General features: G+C 41.5%; 4 long non-coding RNA genes across 7 annotated transcripts; 3 read left to right on the plus strand and 1 right to left on the minus strand.

Moving 5' to 3' along the window:
- Positions 1-5,422: 5,422 nt before the first annotated feature.
- On the plus strand, positions 5,423-8,631 carry LOC112200600. Of its 4 annotated transcripts, XR_005809434.1 has the most exons (7): positions 5,423-5,840; positions 5,939-6,068; positions 7,191-7,403; positions 7,495-7,726; positions 7,833-7,895; positions 8,132-8,324; positions 8,438-8,631. It is a non-coding gene; the product is annotated as an uncharacterized LOC112200600 (long non-coding RNA). The 4 variants fall into 4 exon arrangements; XR_002936384.2 differs by having other exon boundaries at positions 5,437-5,840; positions 8,132-8,631; XR_005809433.1 differs by having other exon boundaries at positions 5,449-5,840; positions 7,495-7,577; positions 8,132-8,631.
- Positions 8,632-13,217: 4,586 nt separating this feature from the next.
- LOC112196874 lies at positions 13,218-14,406 on the minus strand. Its single transcript, XR_002935431.2, has 3 exons — positions 14,270-14,406; positions 13,472-13,478; positions 13,218-13,429 (listed from the first exon to the last, which is right to left on the minus strand). It is a non-coding gene; the product is annotated as an uncharacterized LOC112196874 (long non-coding RNA).
- A 1,491-nt stretch (positions 14,407-15,897) lies between these two features.
- Positions 15,898-16,390, plus strand: LOC112201043. Its single transcript, XR_002936557.2, has 3 exons — positions 15,898-16,033; positions 16,170-16,230; positions 16,330-16,390. It is a non-coding gene; the product is annotated as an uncharacterized LOC112201043 (long non-coding RNA).
- Positions 16,391-16,417: 27 nt separating this feature from the next.
- Positions 16,418-17,681, plus strand: LOC112200826. The gene is made up of 3 exons (XR_002936465.2): positions 16,418-17,001; positions 17,126-17,175; positions 17,559-17,681. It is a non-coding gene; the product is annotated as an uncharacterized LOC112200826 (long non-coding RNA).
- Positions 17,682-26,887: the final 9,206 nt, after the last annotated feature.

A 26,887-nucleotide genomic window follows, 5' to 3' on the forward strand; every position in this document is an offset into this window, starting at 1 on the left:
ATTGATTGATCCAGTACACCGAGCTTGGGATGTGCAAACATTGCATTTATTCTTCTCTCCAGCTGATATTGATCTTATATTGTCTATTCCATTTAGTCGAAGCGTTACTGCAGATCAGGTGATATGGAATTTTGACAAGAAAGGTACGTTCACCACGAACAGTGCTTATTTTGTTGCAAAAGATATTGCTTTGGGTGCTGTTTTGGCACCCCCTGCACCTGTGGATCCGTTGGCTAAGTTGTGGAAAGCTATATGGGGAGCTAAGGTTCCAGGGAAGATAGCAGTGCATGCATGGCGGTGTTGTATCGGTATTCTACCAATTAGAGCTAATTTGCAGCGAAAAGGCTATATGGGTGATATGCACTGCTTGATGTGTAACCATCAGTTGGAAGATAACTTGCATTTATTTTTTCATTGTCCGTATGCTCAAGAGACGTGGCATACTGCCTCTATCAACATGCAGGTGCCAACCAATTTGACATTCCAAGAGTACTTCCTGCAATTAGCAGCTTCTTATTCAAAGGATGCTTTTGCTAAACTCCTTGTGATTGTGTGGGCTATTTGGAAGAATCGGAATAGCCAGCTATGGGACAATACGAAGCAGCGACCAAGTGAGGCGTCTATGCTTAGTCTGGGATGGTTTCAAGAATTTTCTAAAGCTAATGCAGTAGGTAGCGAAGACACTAGGCCCCGGCAGCAAGCATGGACAAAACCTGCAACCGGTTGGAAGAAATGTAATATCGATGGTGCTTTCATGGCTGGAACACGTCGAGGGGGGAGTGGGGTGATCATAAGGGATGAATTTGGCCATTTTAATGCAGCAGCAGGCCGACCTTTTGTCCAGGTGACATCTCCTTTCCACGCAGAGCTGAATGCATTGATTGAAGGTATGAAGTTAGCCGAAACATTAAGCTATGCGCAAGTTATATTTGAAGTAGATTGTTTGCTCTTAGTGCAAGCCTTGGGGCAGCAAGATGCTGATTTGTCAAGTTTGGGTATAATCATCACATAAGTGAAGGATTTTATGCGCAGGCATGTTGATTATCAAGTAGTTCATGTATCTTGTGAGACTAATAAAGTAGCTCATGTCTTAGCAAATCATGCTTTGCACTCGAATGAGAGTCAAAGTTGGTTTGTTGTTTCTCCTGAATGTGTTCGGGATGCCATTCTAAGTGATTGTAATCACTAATTGTTTCAATGAATTTCAGTTCAAAAAAAAAAAGTTCTTTAATTATACCTTGTGGTTAGGTTATGTTCATTTTATATTTATTTATAATTTTTAGAATAATTATGTATAATTAATAATTTAAATTTAATATTTGAAAAATTAAAAATAACAATAATGAAAATTTCATAAAATCAAGTAATTTGAATTTGTTTCATTTCGTGACCTAAAGGGGCAAATTGGACAGAACAAATAGTCAATGGATTGCAATTAACACTATTGAACTACGAAATTAGACCTTGATTTAAATTCCTCAAAAAAGAAAAATAATAATAATTTAGAGACCAGAATGACGCTATATACATCTCAAACTCAGATCGACTTCGGCATAAATTCTAGTTTGTCTTGAAATCGGTGCTTCCATTGAACTCAGATCGACTCCGACATCTTGAACTCAAATCGACACCAAAAGGAGGTTGCATCTATTCTTCTCCCTCCTCTTCGTCGCTCTCTCCTATTCGCTCTTTGATAAGCTCTGCGAGTCAGAATTGCAACCTCTCTTCGCCAGCAACAGCTCGGTCTCTTTAACCTTTGAAACCTAAATGCATCCTAATTGCACTTCAAATCGCTCCAATTCTGAACTCCAGGATTTCAAATCCGCCAATTTGAGGCAGATTTCTTTGAATAAGGAGATTCAGCAGGTGTTGTTAGCTCTACAGGTTCCGGGAACTCATCAGAATCCGAAGATTTCAGGGATCCAAGCCTCGACGACCCTATCCCTAAAGTGGATTACTAGTACAACACTGTGTCGGACATTAAGCACATTAACAAATATGGCGGTGAGAGAGAGAGAGAGAGATAGTGGCTGTAGTTTCTTAATTAGATTAAGGGCAAAGTTGTCACTTCTCTTTAAATTGGGTTGGGAATAATCTGTTAGTAGGGTGAGTGAGATAATTTTGGCCAATTTTGGTGCTTCAGGTCAATAACCCTTTTTTAAGGAATCAACCTCCGGATGACCAAGATGTCGGTAAATATTGTCATGTTTTAACAAGACTATTGAGTTTGCATAAGGCCATGAATATGATATCTGACTACAATTGGTTAAGCAAAAGTTAGGCTATGAAACGAAGAAAAGCTCAGCAATGCTTACAATGTTATCACTCCAAATAAGATAACACATCATGACAAGCAGGAAAAGAAGCACCGATTGAAACTTTATCTCATAAGGAATTGTCATCTGAAATGTGACACAACATAGGTTCTTCCATAAAAACAACCCGTCAATAATCACAAGAAACTTTCAGTGATGGCAGGATCACATCACATTATTACATTACCATTGCACCCATTTAGAGCAGAAGGGTGTTAATCGGATGGATAACTGGGCCTAGACCGATCCATCTCCCTGCAATAAATCTTACTCAGGCAATTTCCTCTAGCCAAAATACAATTTTATGATAGAAAAAATATATGAATACAGAACTGTGACTCCTCCATGAGCTGAAATAGATCACCCACTATCCCCATTCTTAGTTAACCTTTGCAAACTTCTCGGAGCTCCTTCTTTCCGAATTTCAATTCCACACACCAAAATTAACAGTACAGTAACGTTACTCAATTCCAGCTCCTGTTAAACCTTTATACAATCCAAACTAGGAATGAGCAAACGGGGAATTCCCCCGCCCCGCGCCCCCGCTCCCGCCCCCGCGCCCAAATTCCCCCGCGCCCCCGTTCCCCGTCTGGGGATATTATCAGATGGGGGATTCCCCGCCCCGCCCCGCGGGTAATGGGTTCCCCACCCCGCCCCCGCCCCCGCATTGGTCTTTTTTTTTTCTATTTTCTATCTTTTCAGTTTTTTTTCCTTGTCTTTTTTTGACAAAATAATTTTTTTATTCTTTTTATTTTCATCATTGTTTTGGTCGATTGAGTATTTCAAATGCTTGAGACAGTGTTTAAGAAAGAAATTGTTTGTTTAGTCACAAGGAAGCAATACGTTTAAAACAAATATTTATTTCTATAAAACAATTTTCACAACCTGGCGATTAAATGTAAAGTAATAAAATCCGGCTGCGTCTTCTCTCTTATTTCTATAAATCCCGCTGCGTCTTCTCTCTTCTTTTTTTTTTTTTTGGCAAAAATCCGGCTGCGTCTTCTCTAACAGCCAAAATCACAAATCACAATTATACGACAATCCAACGGTCTGATCCTCAAGGATCGCCTAGAGGATCATCTTTACCAATTTATACGATGATCCAACGGTCAGATCCTCACGGATCGCCCTTAGGATCATCCTCTCAAAACTATATTAAGATCCAACGGTTGGATCGTCCCGGATCGCCCTTAGAATCATCCTCACAAAATTATACGACGATCCAACGGTTGGATCCTCAAGGATCGCCAAGAGGATCGTCTTTTCACAATTATACTATGATCCAACGGTCAGATCCTCACGGATCGCCCTTAGGATTATCCTCTCAAAATTATACAAAGATCCAACGGTTGGATCGTCCCGGATCACCCTTAGAATCATCCTCACAAAATTATACGACCATCTAACGGTTGGATCCTCAAGGATCACCTAGAGGATCGTCTTTTCACAATTATACTATGATCCAACGGTCAGATCCTCACGGATCGCCCGGAGGATCATCCTCACAAAATTATACAAAGATCCAACGGTTGGATCGTCCCGGATCGCCTTTAGAATCATCCTCACAAAATTATACGACAATCCAACGGTCGGATCCTCCAGAATCGCTTTGAAGGTGTATTCTGGATGGGAAAGATTTATTTGTTTTCTGTTTTTTTTTTTTAGAATAAGAAAATTATAAAAATGCCCCATATGTTGGTTGAAAAATAATAGTTCTCAATTAAAAAAAAAAAAAAAAGATAAACGGGGACCCCGCATGGGTAATGGGAAACCCCGCCCCCACCCCCGCACCCCGCGGGGGAAATAAGTGCCCCCACCCCCGCCCCCGCACATGTGATGGGGAGCCCCGCCCCCGCCCCCGCTTGACAAATGTGGGGAAAACCCGCGGGTACCCCGCCCCCCACCCCCGTTTGCTCATTCCTAATCCAAACCTAGAAACTAAAGCCACAATCTTTGCAGACATGGCAAGTGTAATAAGATGCAACCAACCATGTGGAAGCACAAAGGTCTTTATTATGAAGGAGAGAGACCCCTCCTATTGATTCAGTTACAGATTGGTTTGCAACAACCATACTTGGTTTGCCTCGTATTCTTTACTACACAAAATAGTCGCTGATAAGATCCTAAATGAGAATTATCTTTCCTTGTACTCATTTTATTTGCTTCTCCAATTAGGGGAAGTCTAAGGTGACATCAACTTTTTAATTAATATATATTAAATTAAATAAGTTGGTGAAACCTGTTGTACAGGTCAACAGGTTATCCAATTATAATTTGACATGTGTACTTAAAAAAAAATTACCATACTAAGTACTCATTTATTCTTTTATTTGACATGTGTACTTGAAAAGTTTTAGGTCTAATATGATTATTTACCATATAAACAAATCATTTGTTATAGCATTGGTAAGTGGATCGTTTTTTTTTTTTTTGTAAATGGATCATATTTCATGTAATTATCATAAAAACAACCATAACTACCACTTTATACCTCAATTGTTGTAATCTATAGTAAAATGCATTGTCAAACGAGTAATTCTCTCATAGATGATGAGATTTACACAAGAAAAGTATTAATTACAAAATATAGAACTTTAAAACACAATTAAGAACTCGCGCCTCATTTACAATATATACATAAAATTTTACCACTTTGACAGCAATTCGTTGTCACATTAGTAAAATGGTTCTCAGACTTGTAATATAAAAAATTATCACAAATATGAGTTTGATTACTACTTCTACAACAATTCGTTGTCAAACTTGTAATATTGAAGAATTACCACAAATACAACCTAGCTTGGTTATTACTTTGGACCTCAATTGCTGTAAAATCTAGAAAAAACATTATCAAATAAGTAAATAACTCCTAAAGGACAGTAATTACAAAATAGACAACCTTATTACACCATAAAGTACTCACTGCAAATTTACTTAAATATATGAAGTTTTACTATTATAGCAACACATTCGTTGTTTTATTAGTAAAGTGGTTCTGAAAACTTGTAATAATAAAGTATTAAAAAGTGAACTAAGTTTTTTTTTTTCCGAACTGAGGATTGGGTTCTCTATTTCCCTTTCTCTTCCGGCGTCCTTCTTAGTTCTTCCTTCTTACTTCTTCCTTCTTGGTCCATAGTTAATCTTTGGCTCTCAGATTATTTGCTTCTTCTTTTTTTCTTCTTTTGTTGTCATTTTTCTTCGTTCTCTATCTTTAACTTCCTCTCTCCTCCAGTCGCTCTCACCTTAAACCAGATCGAAAAACATACAAAACACCAAACAACCAAATCTGAATCGTACCTTCGCCATCCGTTTCGTCTTCCTTCTCTCTTAGCCTCTCACATCCTGCTTCATTTCCTATGAAACCAATATTGGCCCAAAATCCGTAATACCCAAATCAAAAAACCTAACACCTCAGCCCCAAATACCTCCTCCAATCTCACTTGCTCTCTCGACTTCTTGCTTAGCAATCAGTTGCTTGTCGCACTCGATTTCTGTACTTGCAATCGAAATCTTGTGGCTCGTTAGGTATTTCTTGCTTTTTGGTATATGTTTGCAGTCTATTTTCGGTAAATTGGAGTTGAGTTTGGTTAGTTCTTTGGTTTTTGAATGTGATTCTATTGCAGAAATTGAAAGGGGCTTCTGGGGCGGAAGAGGACTGTGCACATTGGGTCCAAGAAAGCTGAGAGAGGTAGTGATGGCTCTTCTATGGAAGGAAGAAGGTCTGGCCTTGTGCATGAGAGTTCTTCTTCACAGGTATATGCAATTTGTTTAAAAAAAATTCACCCTGTTTTGGTCTTTTTATTATTATTTTTTATTGGATTTATATATGAATTTGGAATTTGTATGAAAAGTTGTGTTCTTGTTAATTTGTTGGAGGAGGTGTTGAATGAAGGAGGGTCAACTTGGAGGGGGTTTGAGATTGGAATATAATGGTGGCATTGAGTAATTTTAGGGGTGACCTGATGAATTTATAGAGGTGTGGGGGTGCTGTAAATTTTTTTCTTCTTTGTTTGGATTTTGGAGGCTAGAAAAACAGGATGATCAATTATTAGTCCTGTTTTTTTTTTTTTTTTAAGGTCAGGGTTTTTGGGTAAACTTAGAGGTTGTGATGGCTTCTGTGGGAATTGAGTTTTAGAGTTTCTGTGTTGTAGTTTTATTTCAAAATTTCTGGGTTGGGATTTGGTCTTTTGGCTGTTCACTGTACAAAAATGTTTGCAGTTGAAGAACCCGTGCAATGCTAATTAAGCTTTTGTTTCTCTGTTATGCTAATTAAGTTTAGTACATTCACTAAACTCTTAGTGCAAATTGGCTTTGGGGTTACCTTTTTACTTGTCTATGGCAGTTGGGTTGGGTTTGATCGATGTTTCTCACCTCATTTTAGTTGCTTTGCCCTTACTGAATATTGGTATGTTCTGTTGAGTTGTTTTTATTAGTTTTATTTTCTGATTGCTATAATCAAAGTTTGACTGAGTTGGAACTATATTTTGGTTATTCAATCATTTTCTGATAAAGATGGATAAATGCCCAAAATGATTTATTTTTCATTGATATGCATTTGTATAACTGCATAAATGCTCACCCCGCTAGCTTCTATTTATGACCTCTCTGGAGGATCTGTCTTTGTTACTTGGTTGATTAGGATCCTCAATAATTCCTTGACCAAGTACACCATGATGGCATGATACATATCATATTGTGAGGATGCTAACATTCTTTCAATTTGGGGTAGCAATTGTTGTAAATTACCCTTGTTTTATAGCAATACTGTTATCCTCTCTTAAACAAGATTATCTGAGATATAATAGGTATTTTGATTAATAAATGTATACCCAAACCATCTCAATTTTCTGACATGGTTTACCATGTGCCTCGTAGATTCGAGTTTCAGCTGTCCTGACAAATGGTGCATATCTTTTGAACGTCGATTGTGATCACTACTTCAATAACAGTAAAGCTGTTAAGGAAGCAATGTGTTTCATGATGGACCCAGATTATGGGAAGAAGACCTGCTAAGTACAGTTCCCACAACGTTTCGATGGGATTGACATGCATGATCGATATGCCAATCGTAACATTGTCTTCTTTGATGTAGGTCCTACTTGTTTTTGTAATCATCATTCAGCAATGACAAATTTCATTCCACCGGAAAAATTACATTGTTATTTCTTCTTATTTGCAGATCAACTTGAAAGGGTTGGATGGCATCCAGGGTCCAGTTTATGTGGGAACTAGTTGCTGTTTCATCAGGCAAGCACTATATGGGTATGATCTTGTTTTGACTGAGGAAGATTTGGAACCAAACATCATATTCAAGAGTTGTTGTGGTTCAAGAAAGAAGGGAAAGACCAGCAATAAGAAATATATTGATAAGAAGAGGGCTGCTCTTAGTTATTTTAATTTGAGATTCCAGGGTAGACACTGAAGATGACTTTTCTTTTTTCCTTGTCTTTTTTATTTGTTACTTCCACACTATGCAACTATGCAAGTCATTTATGGTTAGGAAATTAAACTCTGCAGGCTCTTTAGAGAAATTCAACCGAAGCTATGATGGAGGCAAGGGTTGTTGATATTCTAAATGCAGTAAGGCTTATTTCAATACTACTGTAGATATATAGCTTCGCTGGTATTGCTTTTGTTTGTGTTGGTTCTAAAGTTCTGTCACTTGTGCGGCATGTGCTAGAGCAAGCTACCAGCATGCTTGATTAAATATTTCAACCCCTTTGCAATTGGTTAAACTATGATTTGATCCTCTTTGTTCTCTTACATTTTAAAATTTAGTATAATCAGCTTTTGATGAAAACACTATATGATTGCAGATGGAACCACTTGCATATAGGAAAATGGACTTTGAAGAATTTTGTGCTGCTGCAATTAGCAAGCATCAATTGGAGGCCCTCGAAGGATGGGAGCAGATAGCATCTACTGCTTTTTAATTTGATATTCCAGGGCTGTCAAAAGAACTGAATCGACCATTCCCATTTTCAATATGGAAGACATTGACGAGTTAAGGTGAAGGAAATCAACTATTATCAATTAAACCTGAAGCCTTTGCTGAACTGAAGGTGGAAGAAATCAAGAATGGGCGGTTGGTAATGACCTCAATGTTTGGATTCTTTGTTCAGGCTATTGTAACTGGAAAAGGGCCAGTTGAGAACCTCTAACCACGTTGCTGATCCCGTGGCCAACAATGCATGGGCATACGCTACCAACTTCGTCCTCGGGAAGTGAAGAAACCTAAATTGCTGGCATTTCATCTGCAACATTATCCAAAGTTGTTATTTTTCTGTATCCAGTAAAAAGATGCAGCTTCTTTTGCTTGAACAACTTCTTTGTTTATTGGCCAAAAGAAAAGAAAAGAATACAAGAAAAAAGAAAAAAGAGAACTGTTTATTTGTCTAAATGCGGTGCACATTCAGGTGCTCATGTCAACAGATGCATGCTTCTCATACGGGCAAAAAAACCATATTTGCCTCTTTTCATACATCATCTTAGCCCAATCCTTATTGTAGAGACCATGTGTGTTAACCATAGCATTCCAGCATTTTTCAAAACTATCTGGAGTGACTTCATCCCACATACAACGTCCAAATTCAGAAAAGACACTGTTCTTACGCAGGTGCCTCCGGGCGTTCTTTGCTTGTTTCTTTCTTTGGCTTGCAAACTCCTTTCTTGTTACTCATGTACTCTTCTCTTCTTTTCCCTTGAGCAGAACAAACCAACCGCAATGAAGTGACTCTCCCTGTTATGTGTATACTTAATCTCTTGTAGTCACTTCTAACATCAAAACCCATGGCCTTTGCATAAGCATTGTAAAAGGACTCAGCTTCCTCCACAGTCTTGAACTCCTGCCCTTTAAGATCTTCTGTAGACAACTTATCATACCGAACTCCCTTATATTGCATTTCATTACAGTCACTTCCATTTATCGAACTTTGGGACACCAAACCAATATCAGATATTGAAGGTTCATACGATCCATCCATGCCTGCAAAAATGCAAATATTACCCAAGTATTAACAAACCATAATCAACTGACATTATGTTTGGTCTAATTTTCTAGCCCAAACCATTCTCCAAGAGAAAAATACTATAACCTATCTAAACCATTATGCTCTTGATGCCAAATAAGGTTCTCCACTTTCAATAACATATCACAGATATCAAATACTACATATAAATATAAGCACACCAGACAAAAGTCTACGCTTTCATCTTCATGTTATTTATACTTTTGATTGAGAAAACCTCTTTAAGTAGATGCAGTTCAGAGGACTTGATGCACTATTAACATATCAACTTAATTCTTCTGTTTGGTATCATGATTGGTGATCAAACTATAACAAGACATCAATAAGTTAAGATTCACAATGGAGGAGTCCTAAAAGTGATCATAATGTGTTATTAAAAAAAAATTACTCATGTCATTAACGATGCTAGTTTCAACAGATCACCTACATATTAGAGAAATTATATACCAATGTAACAACTTCCAACCAAACAATAGCACAGATTTACCAAACATAAAAACACAGCCATTCAACACTTACGAGCAATTACATAGAGTTTTTCGTCTATCAGAAAATTACTAATTACAGAATGTCATTATTGTTAGATTTCTGTACGTTATCTTCTGTTTGTAGATTTAATGTAGGTATAAATAGGAGCATTATAGTTCTGTTATATATATATATATATATATATATATGCTCATGAGTACATCAAGACAATACTAGCTAGAGGTTTACATGAGATACATTAGTCTATTATACGACATTAAGTCTTTAATTGATAGATAGTTGATCAAAACCTCGGTAATAGTTCTTAATATATATATATATATATATATATATATAGTGAATGTTGTGTGCAGGTACATATATATTACATGATGTAGTCAGATACCTAAGGTTCACAACAACACAAATCAAGAAGCTAGCATATATAAAACAAATAAGCCTACAAGAAGTGGGCAAAAGAAAGAGATACCGTTTAAGCCTATAAATGCTTAACTGACACTATAACATACTAGGCAATGAGTCCTAAACTATAGCAGAAATACAAGATTAACGGGCTTTCAAATCTTTAATCTTTATCATTGAAGGCTTGGAATGAACCGATGAAGAAGTATAACTCTTATCGTTCATGTTCAAACTCATGGGTCTTCCGAAAGAAATTTACAAGACCTACTATTTCCTAGATGGCGACTAACAAACCAGATGTTCAAGCTTCAAATTTTTTAAAGTTACATCGACCAAAGAAACACTTCTATGTTGTTGACAATTTAAAAGAGGGTGCGTAAATGAATATTGTAACCAGACTAGAGAAATTTGAGTAAGAACTAGACATCACAGTAGCAAACCAGACGTACATAAATAAAAACTCCTCTGAAGAAGGAAAAACGTAAAACAAAGAAACACATAAATCAACACGTCTTGACAAACTAATAAGATTGAAGCATGCACCTCTTGACAGACACAAATGTGTGAAAGTTTGATAATAGACAAAGATGCAACAACATAGCTACAGTCCAACTTATGCTATGTAGTAAGATGAGGATTAGTTTAAATAATTCGAAAGAGTAAAGACTAGTTTCTCACACTACAAAAGATAAAAATTGCTGCAAAGAAAAATGAAGCCTCATACCTGGGTTGATAACCTTCGGATTTCTTGGTTCAATATTATACTGAACAGATGCATATCTTCATGGGTAGTCCGAAAGGCAACTGCAACCAATGGGAGACCTATGAGTTTGAACTGAACAGATGCATATCTTCATGGGTAGTCCGAAAGGAATTTACATGACCTACTATTTCCTAGATGGCGACTAACAAACCAGATGTTCAAGCTTCAACTTACGAACGCTCTTCCTCCTTCTTCTCCTTCTTCTCCTCCTCACTTTGTTCTCTGTGGCGCCTCTTCAATCCTGGTCAATATTGCACATAATCATCCAATTCAAATCACACAAACCCTGAAACACATCATCCAATTTATATGAAACAGAAAGGGTTTGTTTTCTCACTTTGTACAAGAACAAACTGTCGTTCTTCCTCTTTTCCTCGTCTTCTCCTCTTTTTCAATTCTAGGGTTTTTTTTTTTTTTTTTTTTAATTTCATTGTAGATATGTAATTCAGAATTTTGAAAAAAAAAAAATGTTTATACAGGCTACCTGGTAAGCAGGTCACCACTATTGAATATCCCTGACCATTAGATATATTCAACTTTTAATTAAATCCAACGGTCTAAGATATTCAAAAATCTTGATGTATGGCATATGTCAACATATACTCGAATTTTCCCTCCAATTAACATTTAAACTTTTTTTTCTTTCTTTTGTGATGGTGGTTACTGCTATGAATAGTGATGTTTTTCAGTCTCATGAGACTTGAAATAACTTACATTCCCACAAAAACATTTTGCAATAAATTGGTGCAGGCCTCCATATTGGGATTAACGGTTAAACACGGACAGTAATATATAACCCATTTACAAGGGCTTAAAATTAAACAGGGAGTGGCTGGTAATCCTAAATGAGTCTCAAAATAAGACTTGCGGCAACATCATATAAGCCACAAGGCTGGAGTTGCCCTTTCACTAAGGGATCCATTTTTTGGTCTTTTCTAGGAATAGGGCATTAGACTAACTTTTCGATTACATTTTGCAATCTCAACGTTCAGTTTTTAGGTCCTAATGTGTATATCACCTCTGTAAATTTTCAATCAAATCGGTGATCGTTAAGGTATCGAACTAAATTAAATCAATGGATGAACCGAATCTGTCTAACCTGAACCGTTCATAAATATAATTGTAAATCACAGTTTTGAATGCCTTAACGATAATCAATTTGGTTGAAAATTTGTAGAGGGAATCTACACATTAAGACCTAAAAACTAAACAGTTGAGATGCCAAAATATGATCGAAAAGTTGGTCTAATGCCCTATCCCTAAAAAAGACCCAAAAAATGGATCCCTTACTCGAAGGGCCCTAAATATAATATATATATATATATATATATATATATATATATATATAGACACACACACACAATTCAATTACAAGGTCTTAAAATTATTCAAGCGATAGTCGATCATCCTCCAACACCCATTGCATCACATCACATTACATTGCCATTGCACCTATTTAGTGTTCTGCATCGGATGGAGAACTAGCCTGATCCAGGGCACTGCAATAAACCGGAAAGTAGTGTTACTCAGGCAATTTCCGCTAGCCAAAATACAATTTTATGATGAATACAAAACAACAACAGGCCACCGAAGAGATTTGAACAAAATTACATATAGAATTAGGGTCAAACACCGGCCAATGAGGATTTTTGCTTATTACAAAAATAGATCGATCAATTCTTACTGAAATTCAAACAAAACTGCATACAATATAAGATTCAATGGATGTCCGAAAATTGCAAATAATAATAAACGACGAACAAGAATATTAGAATGGATCAGAAAAAATAAAATCTATTTCTTAAAATTGTGTCAAGATCTTAAAAATCTCGAATACAAGAAATTCTAGGGGTGGGTTCGGTACAGTACCGGACCTTGAAGCCCAATACCACGTACCGTACCAAACTAAGTTGGTACACAAAATAGCCTACCATTACCGGCCACAGAAGTCGGTATACCAACTTCTCGGTATACCTAGATCTCGGTTCGGTTTCGGTTGGTTGGGCCTAGTACCGAGTTTGATTGGGCCAACTTTCAGCTAAGGCCCAACTAAAATTTTAAAAGCCTAAACCTGTCAGCAAATGAAAAAAATGCAATCCTCACATCAATTTAAAGGCCCAACCTGGAAATGAAAAATAAGCTAAAAACTCTCAGACATCAACTTCACTACTTGAGTTCATCACTTATTCACTTCAGTTCATCCCCTTCATCACTCCATAGTTCATACAAATATTAAGTCAATAATTCATAGTTCACAGTTCACACTTCACACAAATGAATCAAAATTTCAAATGATACAAAATACAATAACTAGGTGCAATAGGATAAAACAAAGTGTTCAAGGACTCAAAGTGATCTCATCATCAGTTCATCACTTCATATTTGCTTGCTGCCTTGCTGAGTTGCTGTGCTTATACATCATCAGTTCATCACTTCATACATCAAATTCAGTTTCTGCAAATTCACACAATAACTCAGTTTCTGCAAATTCACACTTCATAGGATGTTTCTGCAAATTCAGTTTTGTTGAAAATAATAAGAATGCTGGCAGTTTGGCAGATTTAGTCAATGAAATTGAATTAAGACAGTTTCATCCCAAACTATCAATGAACAAGAGAGCTCACGATGTAGGCTGCTAGGCATTAGTTTATGCAGAGCTGGTATTGGTCAATGTTGCCTCCACTCCTTGATTAAAAACATTTTCTGCAAAATAACAAAGATGAGGTTAAAAACATTTTCTGTAAACAAACAACGAAATCTGGCATGACAAAGTCCACATTGCAACCACCACCTACCAACTACCACACTGTTCTACAAATGAAGCTATCGTGAACTTATAGATCATTCACATTCATGATCGTGAAACTTAAAACCAATCTTTTCCAATCTGATTCATACCAATCAAATTCAACTGCCTCCTGTTCTCAAGCAATCTTAAAGCTACAATTTATATGTGGGGACAAAAATATCAAACTCAATGGCTCAACCCTAGGTTTCTCAATTGGATTCATACAAATCTAATTCAACTCCCCATATGCTGAACATTAACATAAACAAGGACACAAATATTTCACGAACACATATACATGCAAATCAAAACACAAACTCATACTCATCAATAGCAGTGAAACCTAAAGAAAAAAAAAACAAAAAAAAAAACCATTCACAGATCAAATATAGAGCAATCACAATGACCTGACACAACCATTCCAGGTTCAATCAAAACAAAGAATGAATCTTTAACAGAAACCCAGAATGGGATACGAGCATACCTTGCCATCAATGATGAGCAGTGCTCAAATAAAGCGGAGATTTTCTGGGTTTGATTCGAATCGAGAGGCAGAGAGAGGTCGAGAGGGCGGAGAGGCGGAGATTTCTGGGTTTGAATCGAAATGAGAGGCAGAGAGGGCGGAGATTTCTGGGTTCGAGCCTTCGAGCCTTCGAGGGGCAGGGGGCTGAGGGAAAGACCGAAAGAGTGGCTGAGTACAATCCCTTTCCCTTTAGGGGTTTTGGAGAGTTCAAGTCTAATCAAGGGTTATAATTTAATATAAAATAAAACTATTAATGATCAACGGTTCAGATCGATAGATATAAAATATATTTAAATAAACAAATAATATATACAATATATGGTACGGTACGGTATATCGTATTTATCTGAAAATCAATACTAGTACCGTACCAGTATCTGGAAATCGGTTCGGCACTACCGTACCAATATCTCGGTAACCGACATAGTTGGTTACCAACATTTTCGGTTCGGGTGGTAATCGGTTGGTTGGTTTGGATCGGGAGAAAATGCCAGCCTTAAGAAATTCTAAATATACTAAAGCGCCTACGCCCTTTTGAACAGTGATTCCTGTATGAACAGTGTTGTGACGGCTTTGCCCCTGCCTGTTTAGAGTTTTTCTCGATTGCCCCCCAGTGTTGCGCTGTATCTTTCTGGCCATCAACACAGCTATCAGATAGACCGAGAAGATCGAGCTCAGGGATCAATCGTAGATTGCTGGGGTAGGAACAAGAGGACGATATTTGCAGGATTTTGGTGATTTTTCCGGGGAGGGCCCAGTGATCGAGTTTGGGAAAAGGTTTTCAACACAATAACAGGTGTGTGTTCGATTTCAGTTAGTTTTGGTTGTGTATAATTGCCTACATATGATGATCGATTGAAATTACTTCATACATTAAAATTAAAGTTCACTGGCTGATCGATTAGGGTCTCATAGCGTTGTCAATCTATGTTCCTGGTGTTCTTATTAATTGTTAATTTTGGTTTTACAGTGGACCTAAAAAATCAAATGACTCTGCTGGGTTATTTTCTATACAACTGTGGGAGTTCTCTTTGGATTTTTCATTGGTGTATCGTTACAGAATGCTTTTCTAATAAAGGTATTAATTAGGGTTTTCCACCAGAATGGGTTGTGTTGAATTGGGATGCCTATATCTAAAGAATGTGTTTGGAATTTTTGCAGATTAGCTTTTCACTTCTATCTTTTGATGCACGGTTTCCCGATATGTGTAACCAACTAACACAATCAAAAGTCTTGAGCATCAAAGATCAGGGGGATGTTCCTACGGTACTGATTATTGTTACTGTCTAAATATTTTGTTCACCATTGACTTTTTATTCTGTTCAACTTTGAACAGCAATAGCAGTCAGAAAAGAATGTAATTTTAAGGCCCCTTTTCACATGTTAACAAAGTGTGAGATAAGGTGATAAACACTTGTTAAAAAAAAAATGTTATCCTGCAAATACTTGGAATGGATTAACTTAATAACTTTTCACATATAACTCTGAATACTTTTTAAAGCACATTCCAGAAATAGGACTAAAGACCATTTCGTGATACAAGCTGCCAAAGATGTACTGAAGTTTGCATTTTGCAAAGATAAATTTATCTTACTGCTAAGGTAGTATTCATGTATGCGTGTGCGATTCTAGCCCAAGCATCCTCTGGCTTCTGTAGGAAGGCCTGGAATGAAGGTCTTTAAGAAATCAAGATTCTTAAAGAAGTGTTCAAGGTTCTGAGAAATGGTAATGACACCAGCTTTCTAAGCTTTGAGTCTTAAAGGTGTTCTATAGTCCATGTAATTATAACGTTTTGTTTTTTTTTCCCAAGTGACAGTATTGCTATTATTCATTTATTAATGTTTCTTTTTATTCATTGAAGTTCAAATGTAGGACTCTGATATATTTTCGGGATTCTCGATACGACTGATAGTTTATAAGAGGTAACTAGACCAATTTGTTCAGTTACTTGCTTAGTTTGATGCACATTAGTTTTTAATATTTTTTTTTTCTGAAGCCTTTGCCATTTATCAATTTCCCAGGTTTCAATGAGAATTTCAAATAGGATTGGGACTTGCAAAAGCCTCAGGGCTTTTCTGATCGTTGTTGACCTTCAGTCAGGTAGTTTAAAGTTGGATTTTTGTACTTTTTTTGGATTGGATCTTTTCTTTAGTGTTGGCAGAGATGTTATATATTACTTTTTTTTGTTTTTGGCAGTCAATCGAAGAGATAAGTTTTGCAGCAGAATCTCAGCCAAAACAAGTTGGATTTTTTTAATTCCTAATGTTGTTTCCGCAATCTGTTTTTGTGATGTGATGTGTGAGGCACAAATTTATTTGCGATTGGTCTTTCAACAATCTTGAGAATTTACGACGCTGTAGCACTATTTTAGCTTTGAAGGATCCAATCTTCTGATCAACAAAAGTAACTGCTGCTAAGATGACAGTAAACGAAATATGATTTATACCTTTCAATTATGACATGGTTGAGACATTCCAAAGCATCTTATCAGAGGAGTTATTAACTCATTATAATGGTTGGTTTGCTCCATTATTGTCACTGCAGGGAATGCCCTGAGGAATGTAAGGAAGCTATTGCACCACTAATGCATGCTGCAGCTAGATTTTCTGGTTTACCAAAGTACATTGTTTGACATTAGGCAACTATTTCAAGAGAGAGATGCGAACTGTCTAACTCATTGTGTAGATCAAAAGGTAATTTTCTATGGACCTTCTTATGGAACATTTTCAAAGCTTCAACTTTGAATTTGTATGTAAAGTTGCCTTTTATCTGCATATGGGATTCACCACTTCTATGTATTTGTCTTTGTGCTACCAGTTTTTCATGTGCTCTACTGCATCACAACCTTGGCTTTGGGAAGGCACAAGGTACTGTCTCTATCTCTCAACAATTCATTGTTTTTGTTTTTCTAGACTACAAATAAGAATCTCGAAGTATTGGGAGAGAGAGAAAAATGGTTGCATACCAGTTTAGTAATGGTCAATTGGTTCAATCTCTTGACTTAAAAGCTAAATGCATCCATTTCTTTAACATCATGATTCATTTAACTATGCAAATCAATTAGTTGCAGGCTGACTTTCTTTACATATCAAGTGTTCCTACAAATTAAGCTTCTCTGAGCTGCTATGACCTATACTTTTTCCTGTTTTTTACAATCTATAATGTCATCTCAGACGCGGTTAACAAATTTTAAGCATTTTCAGTCGCTAGAACTTCTTGGATTATACCTTATACAGTGTTTGTAATGCAGCAGAAAGGCTTAGGTACGCAACGGATACTTCTGGAGCCAGTCATCAGTTTTCGTTTGGATTGTACGTAAAGCACAACATTGAAGTTGAGCTTTATTGTATTGTTAATAGGAATTTCCGCTTGCAATTGTTGAATTTTACAAAGAATTACCTCAGTAATGCATGGATATAACAACTTCAATGAATTAGTGTAATAAACAGCAATTATCGCTTATTTATTATGCAATCACTATTGTTTCATCAATAACACATGTATATAACAAAAAGGCATGGACCCGCGGCAAAGCGCGGGCTGTCTACCTAGTTCTTACTAGTTTGCACCCCTTTCCGATTTGACGAATTCAGACAACAACGGGACCGTATGGTATATAAAGTAGGCTGTAGATCCAACAGTTAAAGCTATAGTAACGGCACCCAAAATTGCACGCCAGGACATGGCAATTGGGACAGAGAAAACCTTCGACAACATGTTTGCGAGCGAGACAAATTTTTTTTTTTTGGTCGAAGAAATATTCATTCATAAGCCAAGGACAAAGTTGCAAAGTACAAGTTAAACAATGGAAAAAAAACAAACGAAAGTCCCAAATATGAATAATTTAGATAACATCAAGTAATTCTAGATGGTGGTCTAGGAAGGCCATCACTTTTGAGAACTGATAAAAGAGAGGTTGGGGGAAGATTGATCCATTCTTCCGAACACATCCTCTGTGTAGCTAGCATTACCACAGCATCTGCTGAACAGTTAGCTTCACGGGGGATCCATGACCAAGAAACACACTGAAACTTGGTCACAAGGTAGTGGAATCTGTCAAGGAACGATGTAATTCTCCAGTTGCCTCATTCCCTATTGTACGAAAGGGAATCAATGATTTCCTTGCAGTCGCTCTGAATTTGGACATTTTGGAGATCAATCTTTGTAGCCAGAGTTAGAACTTGGACAATGGCTAAGGCTTCTGCTTCAATTGTTGAGTTAGAAAGGGTAGAAATACTAGCATCTGCTACAAAGTTACCAACACTATTTCGGATAATGATTCCCAGACCACTTCTAAAACAAGACTTATCCCAAGCTCCATCAGTATTGAGCTTGACAAAGGGATCATTAGGAATTGACCATGTTTGTGCATGAGTTGGAGCAGCAGGAATAGAGTTTGGCTCAGTAATTGTTGATTTCGCTTCAAGGAATTCTAGTGTCCCAAAGCAGTGGAAAAATTGGCAGTGGAAATCGTGGAGTCTGGCAGTATTGCTGGAGAACATAATTGAAGATTTATCCAAATTGATGACTTGACCCGAGGCATGGAAATAATCCTGAAGAATACCATTAATCACATTGCAGTTTCTAACGTTAGCTTTCATAAAAAATAAAGCATCATCTGCAAAGAAAAGATGGGTCAAGCTAGCCAGGACATTTTGGACTTAATTTGATACCTTCTAGGTCCTTAGAGGAGACAACAGCAGTAATGTTCTTAGAGAGCACTTCACAGACTAAAAGGAAAAGATATGGGGACAGAGGTTCCTCTGTCTAAGTCCCCTAGAAGGTTTAAATCTGCTACCAGCATTACCATTCCAAAATTACTGAGAAGGAAATAGAAGAAACTGTACATACATATACATTTGCAAACATAATTAGCTATAATGGGCTACGCTCATTGTACCACCAAAGGTACTAATTCCAACTAAAGGAATGACATGCAGACACACCGCCAGGCGGGCTACAGCCTCAGCGTCAGATCACCTCCAGATCACCGCCGACGCGCCGCCACGCGCCACGCCAAGATGGCATTAGAAGCTTCTGAAATTGGGAACCGAATCATATCAGTCCCACATAGAAAACAAAGAGAAGGTCAACCTCTTCCTCACCTATAAAAGGTTCTCTCCTCTCTCCTCATTGGGGGACGCATTCAATACTTACCTACTGTTACTTTGTCAACATAAATACATTGACTAACTTAGGCATCGGAGAGTTGAAGACCGCCCAGCGCGGTCTCCCTCTGAGGCCCATTGTATTTTACTTGACAGGTAACTGGAGCCACAAGGACAACGCAAATCCCGATCTGCCCACCGAATCAGAGTTAATCAAGGTCCAGCTACCGCTGGGCTTTTAGACATTAACATTGGTGCCGTCTGTGAGAACTCTTGAACAAAACGTCATCCCACTACAATCACCATGACTAACGGTAGAATGGGGAAACGCTGAAGAGCAGGCAGAACAGCCCGCCATCCCCCAACCCTCCGACCCAGCGATCGGCGTTAACAGCACACTATTCACAACCCCGGCAAACCCCGGCGGTGAGGCAAATCCAGGCAGCAGCCGCCCGTCAGGCCAAGATCTCGTCACTATGTACGAGATAGCACTGGCGGATCTTCATAAGGCAAACAGAGAACGTGAGGCGGAGCGCAAGGAAAAGGCCGAAGCCCAAAGACAGATGGCTGCGCTCATGACACATGTTGAGGAACTAAAAAAGACTCTGGCGGCCACCGACCGCCCGGCACAGAGCGAGCAGTCACGTAGCACCAGGCGTAGTCGACCCAGCACCAGCACGTTGGTGCCAGGGCCGGTCATACAGATGCATGTACCGCTGAACCCACCTGGGTTGTCGGGAATGGGACCGCCGCCCATACCTCAACTAATGTTAGAGCAGGTGGCGGAATCACTTCCGCACACCAACCGCTCGGAGGCCAGGGCGAGGACTGAAGGTGATCCGCCTGTACCATGGCGCAGGCCATCTCGGCAGGTCATTCAGGCTGATTCCGCCAACGATGCAACCGCCCAGCTATTGGAAAGGGTGCACCAACTGGAGCAGAGGTTGATCCGGGCGGAGACGGCCGTCCCAACGCCAACTCGGAATCCGCTCTTCACTTCCAGACCTGGGCCCTTTTCCGCTGCAATTCTGCAGGCTATCAGACCGGCATATGCAAAAACCCCAAAGATGTCGCATTACGGCGAAATGTCCGATCCCTTTGTCCACATGGACACCTTCAAGAAGGTCACCAACAACAAGGGGTTCGACGACGCCACCTTATGCCATTTGTTTAGCGAAACGTTGGACGGCGAGGCAATGAACTGGTTCTTTGAATGTCCGCCAGGGTCTGTCGGCTTATTCCATGCACTGTCACACGCTTTCCTTTCCCGTTTCATCTTATTGTCCGCCGGACATCACAACACAAGTCAGCTGTTCGGCGTTAAGCAAGGGAGGACGAATCACTGAAGGCCTTCGTCACAAGGTGGCGGGCGGCAGCGTCTCAGTGCCGCGACCTTGACAAAACTATGGCATCGGCAGCCTTCAGGAAGGGACTCCTCAGGGGACCGTTCCTCTATCACCTCAACTACAGTCATCCCAATGCGACGTACGACCACGTCATGAGTGAGGCGGTCATTCACGCCCAGGCGGAATTAATCACATATGGAGAAACCCCACCACCACCAGCAACGCCAACAAAGTCAACACAACCATCCTCCAATCACTAGGAAACTGCTAACAAGACTCTCTCAGCACCGCCAACTGACAAGAAAAGAGAGTGGCAGCAGGGCCACCACCAGAATAAGCAGCAGAAGGAACAACATTATCACAGGGGAAACCACCCAACTCATGGGGATAACCGCAACAAACAGGCGGAATCCTCGCAGCGGTATGCAGTTTTCACGGTCCTAACGGCCTCGTATGAAGACATCTATAATCAGTGCAAGGATCAGATCCCACCGCCACCCCCTCCAAAGTACCCAAAAAGGGGCAAACCCAGGAACACTGGCAAGTGGTGCAAATACCACGCGGACAGCGGCCACAATACAAACAGCTGCAATGCTCTCAAAACGGCCGTTGAGACTTTGTACCGTGACGGTAAGTTGGAACAGTTCAGGGTGTGCCAACCACCACCAGTAATTGCCAACGTTGAAACCTTGGGCCGCATCAACACCATCGATGGCAGTGCTCCAATCACCAACATGTCCCACAGGGCAAGAAAGCGCGCGCTAACCACCCAAAGGAAGTTTGCAACATCCGCTACGAAAGATCCGAAAAACTCCCGAGATCAGGTTGGGAACCTATTACTTTCTCAGAGGAGGAGGAGCGCGGAGTACATTTACCCCATGACGACCCATTCTGGGTCGATGCCATTCTTGGCAAATTCTCGGTGGGGAGAATCTTGGTGGATAGCGGGTCCGCTGTCAACGTCATCTTCAGCGGTTGCTACGACCATCTCAAGCGGAACAAAAAACTACTCCAGGATCACGAGCCACTACTCAGCTTCTCCGGTGACGTCACACAACCGCTAGGGTCGAATTACATGCGACTGGTTATTGGCACCAGTCCATGCATGGCGGAGGTGCACACAGAATTCATTATTGTCGACTGTTTCAGCTCGTACAATGCCATCATTGGTCGACCGGCGCTTAACAAGCTCAAATGCATCATTGCCGGGTACATGCTTCTCATGAAGTTCCCCACGCCCAACGGCACAGGCTGTGTGAGGGGAAGCCAATAGCTGGCACGAGAATGTTATTCAACGACTATAGCGCGGTCAAAGCGTCGCCATGAAATCTTGACGGTGGGTAATGAAGCACCACCACCGAATATCTTTGAGGATCCTAGAGATGAGGAGGAGAAATATGTAAAGAAGGAGCCAGTCAACCCGGACACGTCGCTGAAGGTTGTCTGCACCTCAGATGAGCAGCCTTAGAGGACAGTCCGCATAGGATCCCAACTAGATCCAGAAGTGGAGGCAGAACTCACTCAGTTCCTACGTGATAACGCCGCCGTCTTTGCATGGTCCTATGCGGAGATGCCAGGTATCTCCACTGAAATTATCACTCATAAGCTGACCATCAAACCTTCCTTTTATCCCATCAAGCAGAAGTAGAGGGCTTTTGATGAGGAAAAGTACCGGGCAATCGGAGAGGAGGTCGCCAAACTACGGGACATTGGATTCATCCGCCAAGTCATCTATCCCCAGTGGATCTTAAATCTGGTAATGGTAAAAAAGCCCAACGGCAAGTGACGGATGTGCGTCGACTTCAAAAATCTCAACAAGGCATGCCCAAAGGATAGTTTCCCGCTACCTCGTATCGATCAGTTGGTCGATGCAACTGCCGGACACGAGCTCCTTAGCATGATGGATGCTTTCTCCGGATACAATCAGATCAAGATGCACCCCAGTGACCAGGAATGCACCACCTTCACCACCGACAAAGGCCTCTACTGTTACAATGTCATGCCTTTCGGTCTGAAGAACGCGGGTGCAACTTACCAGCGGTTGATGAACGCCATGTTTGCTGAGCATCTGGGAAAAATCATCGAGGTATACGTGGACGACATGCTAGTTAAGAGCATAAAGGCCGGTGGACATGTGGCAAACCGCAGGATCATAGTAACCATCCTCATGGCCTATGGAATGCGCCTAAACCCAGAAAAATGTTTCTTTGCAGTCACCGCTAGCAAATTTCTCGGTTACATCGTCAGCGAGCGAGGTATCGAGGCCAACCCGGACAAGGTACATGCCATCCTTAACCTGGGAAACCCCGAGTATAAGGTGGACGTCCAGTGCCTCCAGGGCAAGTTGACCGCCCTTTCTCGATTCATCTCTCGACTCACTGACAAGTGTGCCCCATTCTTCAAACTCCTCAAAACAACTCACAAGAAGGTCATTGACTGGAACCCAGAGTGTCAGGCGGCGTTCCAGGGCCTAAAGGAATACCTGGCGGCAGTCCTTCTCCTTTCTGTCCCTGTACAAGGAGAAACACTATTCATATATCTAGCAGTCTCAGCAACGGCAATAAGTTGCGCCATTGTCCGGCGGGAAGGCCAGGATGAGCTCCCAGTATTCTACGCCGGCAGAGGCATGAACGGAGCAGAAACAAGATATTCACCGTTGGAACAACTGGCCCTCGCACTTATCGTTCCAGGCTCACACGATCCATGTGTTAACCAATCAGCCGCTGAGGCAAGTGATGCAGAACCTTGAACACTCGGGGTGCCTCAGTAAGTGGGCCATTGAGCTCAGCGAATTTGACATAGAGTACAAGCCAAGAACCGCCATGAAGGGCCAGGCAGTAGCGGACTTCATCGCTGAACTTACTGAGCGACAGCCGGAACCCGATACTCAAACAGAGCTCGGAACAGAAATAGTAACCGGTGCAGAGGCAACTCCCCTACAGTCAGATTGGAACCTGCATGTGGACGGCTCCGCCTGTGCCAAGGCCAGCGGTGCCGGAGTCATCTTAACAGGACCCGGGGGACTGAACGCAGAGTACGAGGCGCTCATCGCCGGCCTACTCCTCGCCATTGACTCAGGAGCTGACAGCGTCAACATATTCAGCGACTCGCAACTAGTCGTTAACCAGGTCAACGACATCTTCCAAGCCAAGGACCAGCAGTTAGCGACATATTTGGGGTACGTCAAAACGTTGCTAAAAAAGTTCAAATTTCACATAATCACACAAATCCCCAGGGAAAACAACGCTAAGGCTGATTCACTGGCGAGACTGGCAACCGCCCAGCCACATCAGAGTCCAGCGGACACAAGGGTGGAGTACCTTGACAAGCCAAGTATCAAAAAGACACTGGCGGAAATCTTCAACGTTCAAGTCAACCCCAGCTAGATGGACGAGATTATTACGTATAAACGCAACGGCACGTTGCCAGAAGATAAGGTCCAGGCAAGACAGCTCAAGCGAAGAGCAACCCGCTATAACATCCAGTATGGCAAGCTTTACCGCCAGGGATTCACCCATCCCATCCTCCGCTGTCTAACCCCAGAGGAGGGAAAGGTTGTCCTAGCAGAAATCCATGGCGGGGAATGTGGAAACCACTCAGGCGCCAGATCCCTGGCCAACCGCACAATGCGACAAGGCTACTTCTGGCCCACACTTGGTGATGACACCCGGCGGATTTCGAGGTCTTGCCACAAATGCCAACAGTTTGCAGACCTCCCACACGCACCGGCGGAACCACTGTCAATCATCATTGGCCCATGGATTCATTCCACATGGGGCCTTGATTTAATGGGAAAGTTCCAAACCGCCAAGGGCCAGTTCAAATACATCATTGTGGCCATTGATTACAACAGCAAGTGGATAGAGGCGGAGCCGCTAACGGCAATAACTACTGCCAAGGTAATTCGCTTCCTCTGGAAGAATATCTACTGCCGCTATGGTGTCCCACATACAATCATTACAGACAACGGCACACAGTTCTACAATAAGGAACTCATCTCCTTTACCGCCAACTTGGGCACTAAGTTAAGTTTTGCATCTGTCGTCCACCCCCAGACCAACGGCCAGGTCGAAGCAGCGAACAAGATAATCAAAAAGTTGCTAAAAAAGAAGCTCGACGACGCCAAGGGTTTATGGGCTGAAAAGCTTCCAGAAGTCCTATGGGCCATCCGGACAACTCCAACCTCCGCCACCGGCGAGACTCCCTTTTGTATGATGTTCGGCACAGAGGTCGTCTTGCCCATTGAAGTTACTCAACCTACCGCTAGAGTCGAAGGCTACTGCCCAGAAACCAACAGCGCCGGCGTCAACTTGGATAGGGACCTCCTAGAAGAAAAAAGACGCAAGGCCCATTTACACAATTTACAAAACAAACAACGGGTATCATGTTTCTATAACGCCAGAGTCAAGGCCCGGAACCTCCAACTGGGGGACTCGGTCATGAAGGAAGTCATTCCGCCACTAACAAAACTCTGCCCAACTTGGGAAGGCCCGTACAAAATTGTGGAAGTCGTTAGCCCAGGCACCTTCTACTTAATGGACAAAGACGGTGTCACATCGACCCGCCCTTGGAATACTGAACACCTTCGGTATTACTACAAATAGTCAGACCGCTACCCAGGAGCATCTTGACTTAGCTAAATTTTTGTTCAATATTTAGCTAAGGGAAGCTACCCAACGGGTACTACCCCACTTTTGTACACTGATCAGTCAGCTATCAATGAAACGAGGAATTATTCAAACCATCGTTACCAAGTCTAGCACTGAGGGCAACTGGCAACGCCAGCAATCGTCGGCGGACCTCGTCCGCTACGTGGTGCACTTGGACCAATCTTAATTCCTTTAATGTTTCATTGATCGACAGAAGAAAAATATAACTCAAAACACTAGCACTACAAACACATCATGGCAAATCAATTCAGAAATTTATTTCGCTTCCAAACATTCTTTACAAACTGTTGTGCCTCAGCGGCTACAAAACAAAAAAAGAAAGGAGTAGGAAAATCTCTGGCGATCTCAGCTGGCTTCAGGGGTTGCCTTGGACGTCCTTTGCTTCAACGGGCGGTGGCACGATCGATCGACTCGCTTGGTCGGACCCTTGCGCTGTCGGACTGGGGGTCTCTATGGTACCATCCGCCCGGGTGTGCTCCTCCAGGAATCAGATACGTGACACCTCCGACGGGGTGAGGTGGGGAGTCTGCTGGGACCCTTCCGTTGGATGTGCGCCACTTTCCCCGCTACCCGAGCGGGTACCTCCAGCTGGGGCAGGCACGACTTCTGTCTCCGGCGGGGTACTCTCAGTCGGTGGTGCGTCAGGTTGTGACGCTTTGGCGAAGTCAATGGCACCCTTCCGCTTCAGCATATCTATATTTGCTCGGGCCCCAGCCTTCGCCGCCTCGGTTAGCGTCTTCTTAAACTCCGCCGACTGCTTGAATGCTTCAACAGCGGCGGCCGCAGCGGTACTCCCTTCAGCCCGCAGGCGGCTAACCTCACCCCCCAGCCGCTTCACTTCAGCCATCCTGTCGGCAGACTCCCGCAGCACTATAATGAGTTTTTTATCCTTGGCGGCGATCCGCTCCTGCAGCAGGGCGATCTCCTGCTCCAACTTGGAGACGCGTTCATTCCTCTCCAAGTCCCGCGTGATGGCCACGTTGAGCTTGCCGCGGACGTCCGCATAGTCACATTCCTCCTTGGTCAGCCACCGCTCGGCCTCCGCCAGTTTCTCCTTTGCCTCCGCCAACTCCCTCTGGAGACCTTGGATATCATGTAATCCCGCCGATATTTGACCAAACGCCGAGCTGAAGGGCGATTGGTCAATTGCCGTCGGGCGCGAGATACCCTCCAGACCGCCGAACCCCAGCCGCTCGCATAGATGGAAGAGGAACTCCCGCTCACTATCTGTCATAAACGGCGCATATTCGGCGAAACAGTCCAGCTCACTGACGGCGGGCGTCTCTCCCTCCACCGCCACAGTTTTTGCAGGAGCTTGTCGGGCCTTCTTTTGTCGACGGGCCCCGATCACCTCCACCTCCTCTCCCTCTTCCTCGTCAGGAGAATCAACCGGCCAGCGTTTTCTCTCTAGCGCCCTTTGGTTCCCGGCGGCGGTCCTCGTCACCCTTACTGGCG

Source organism: Rosa chinensis, chromosome 4 (genome assembly GCF_002994745.2).
Source record: "Rosa chinensis cultivar Old Blush chromosome 4, RchiOBHm-V2, whole genome shotgun sequence".
Classification (NCBI taxonomy): Eukaryota; Viridiplantae; Streptophyta; class Magnoliopsida; order Rosales; family Rosaceae; genus Rosa; species Rosa chinensis.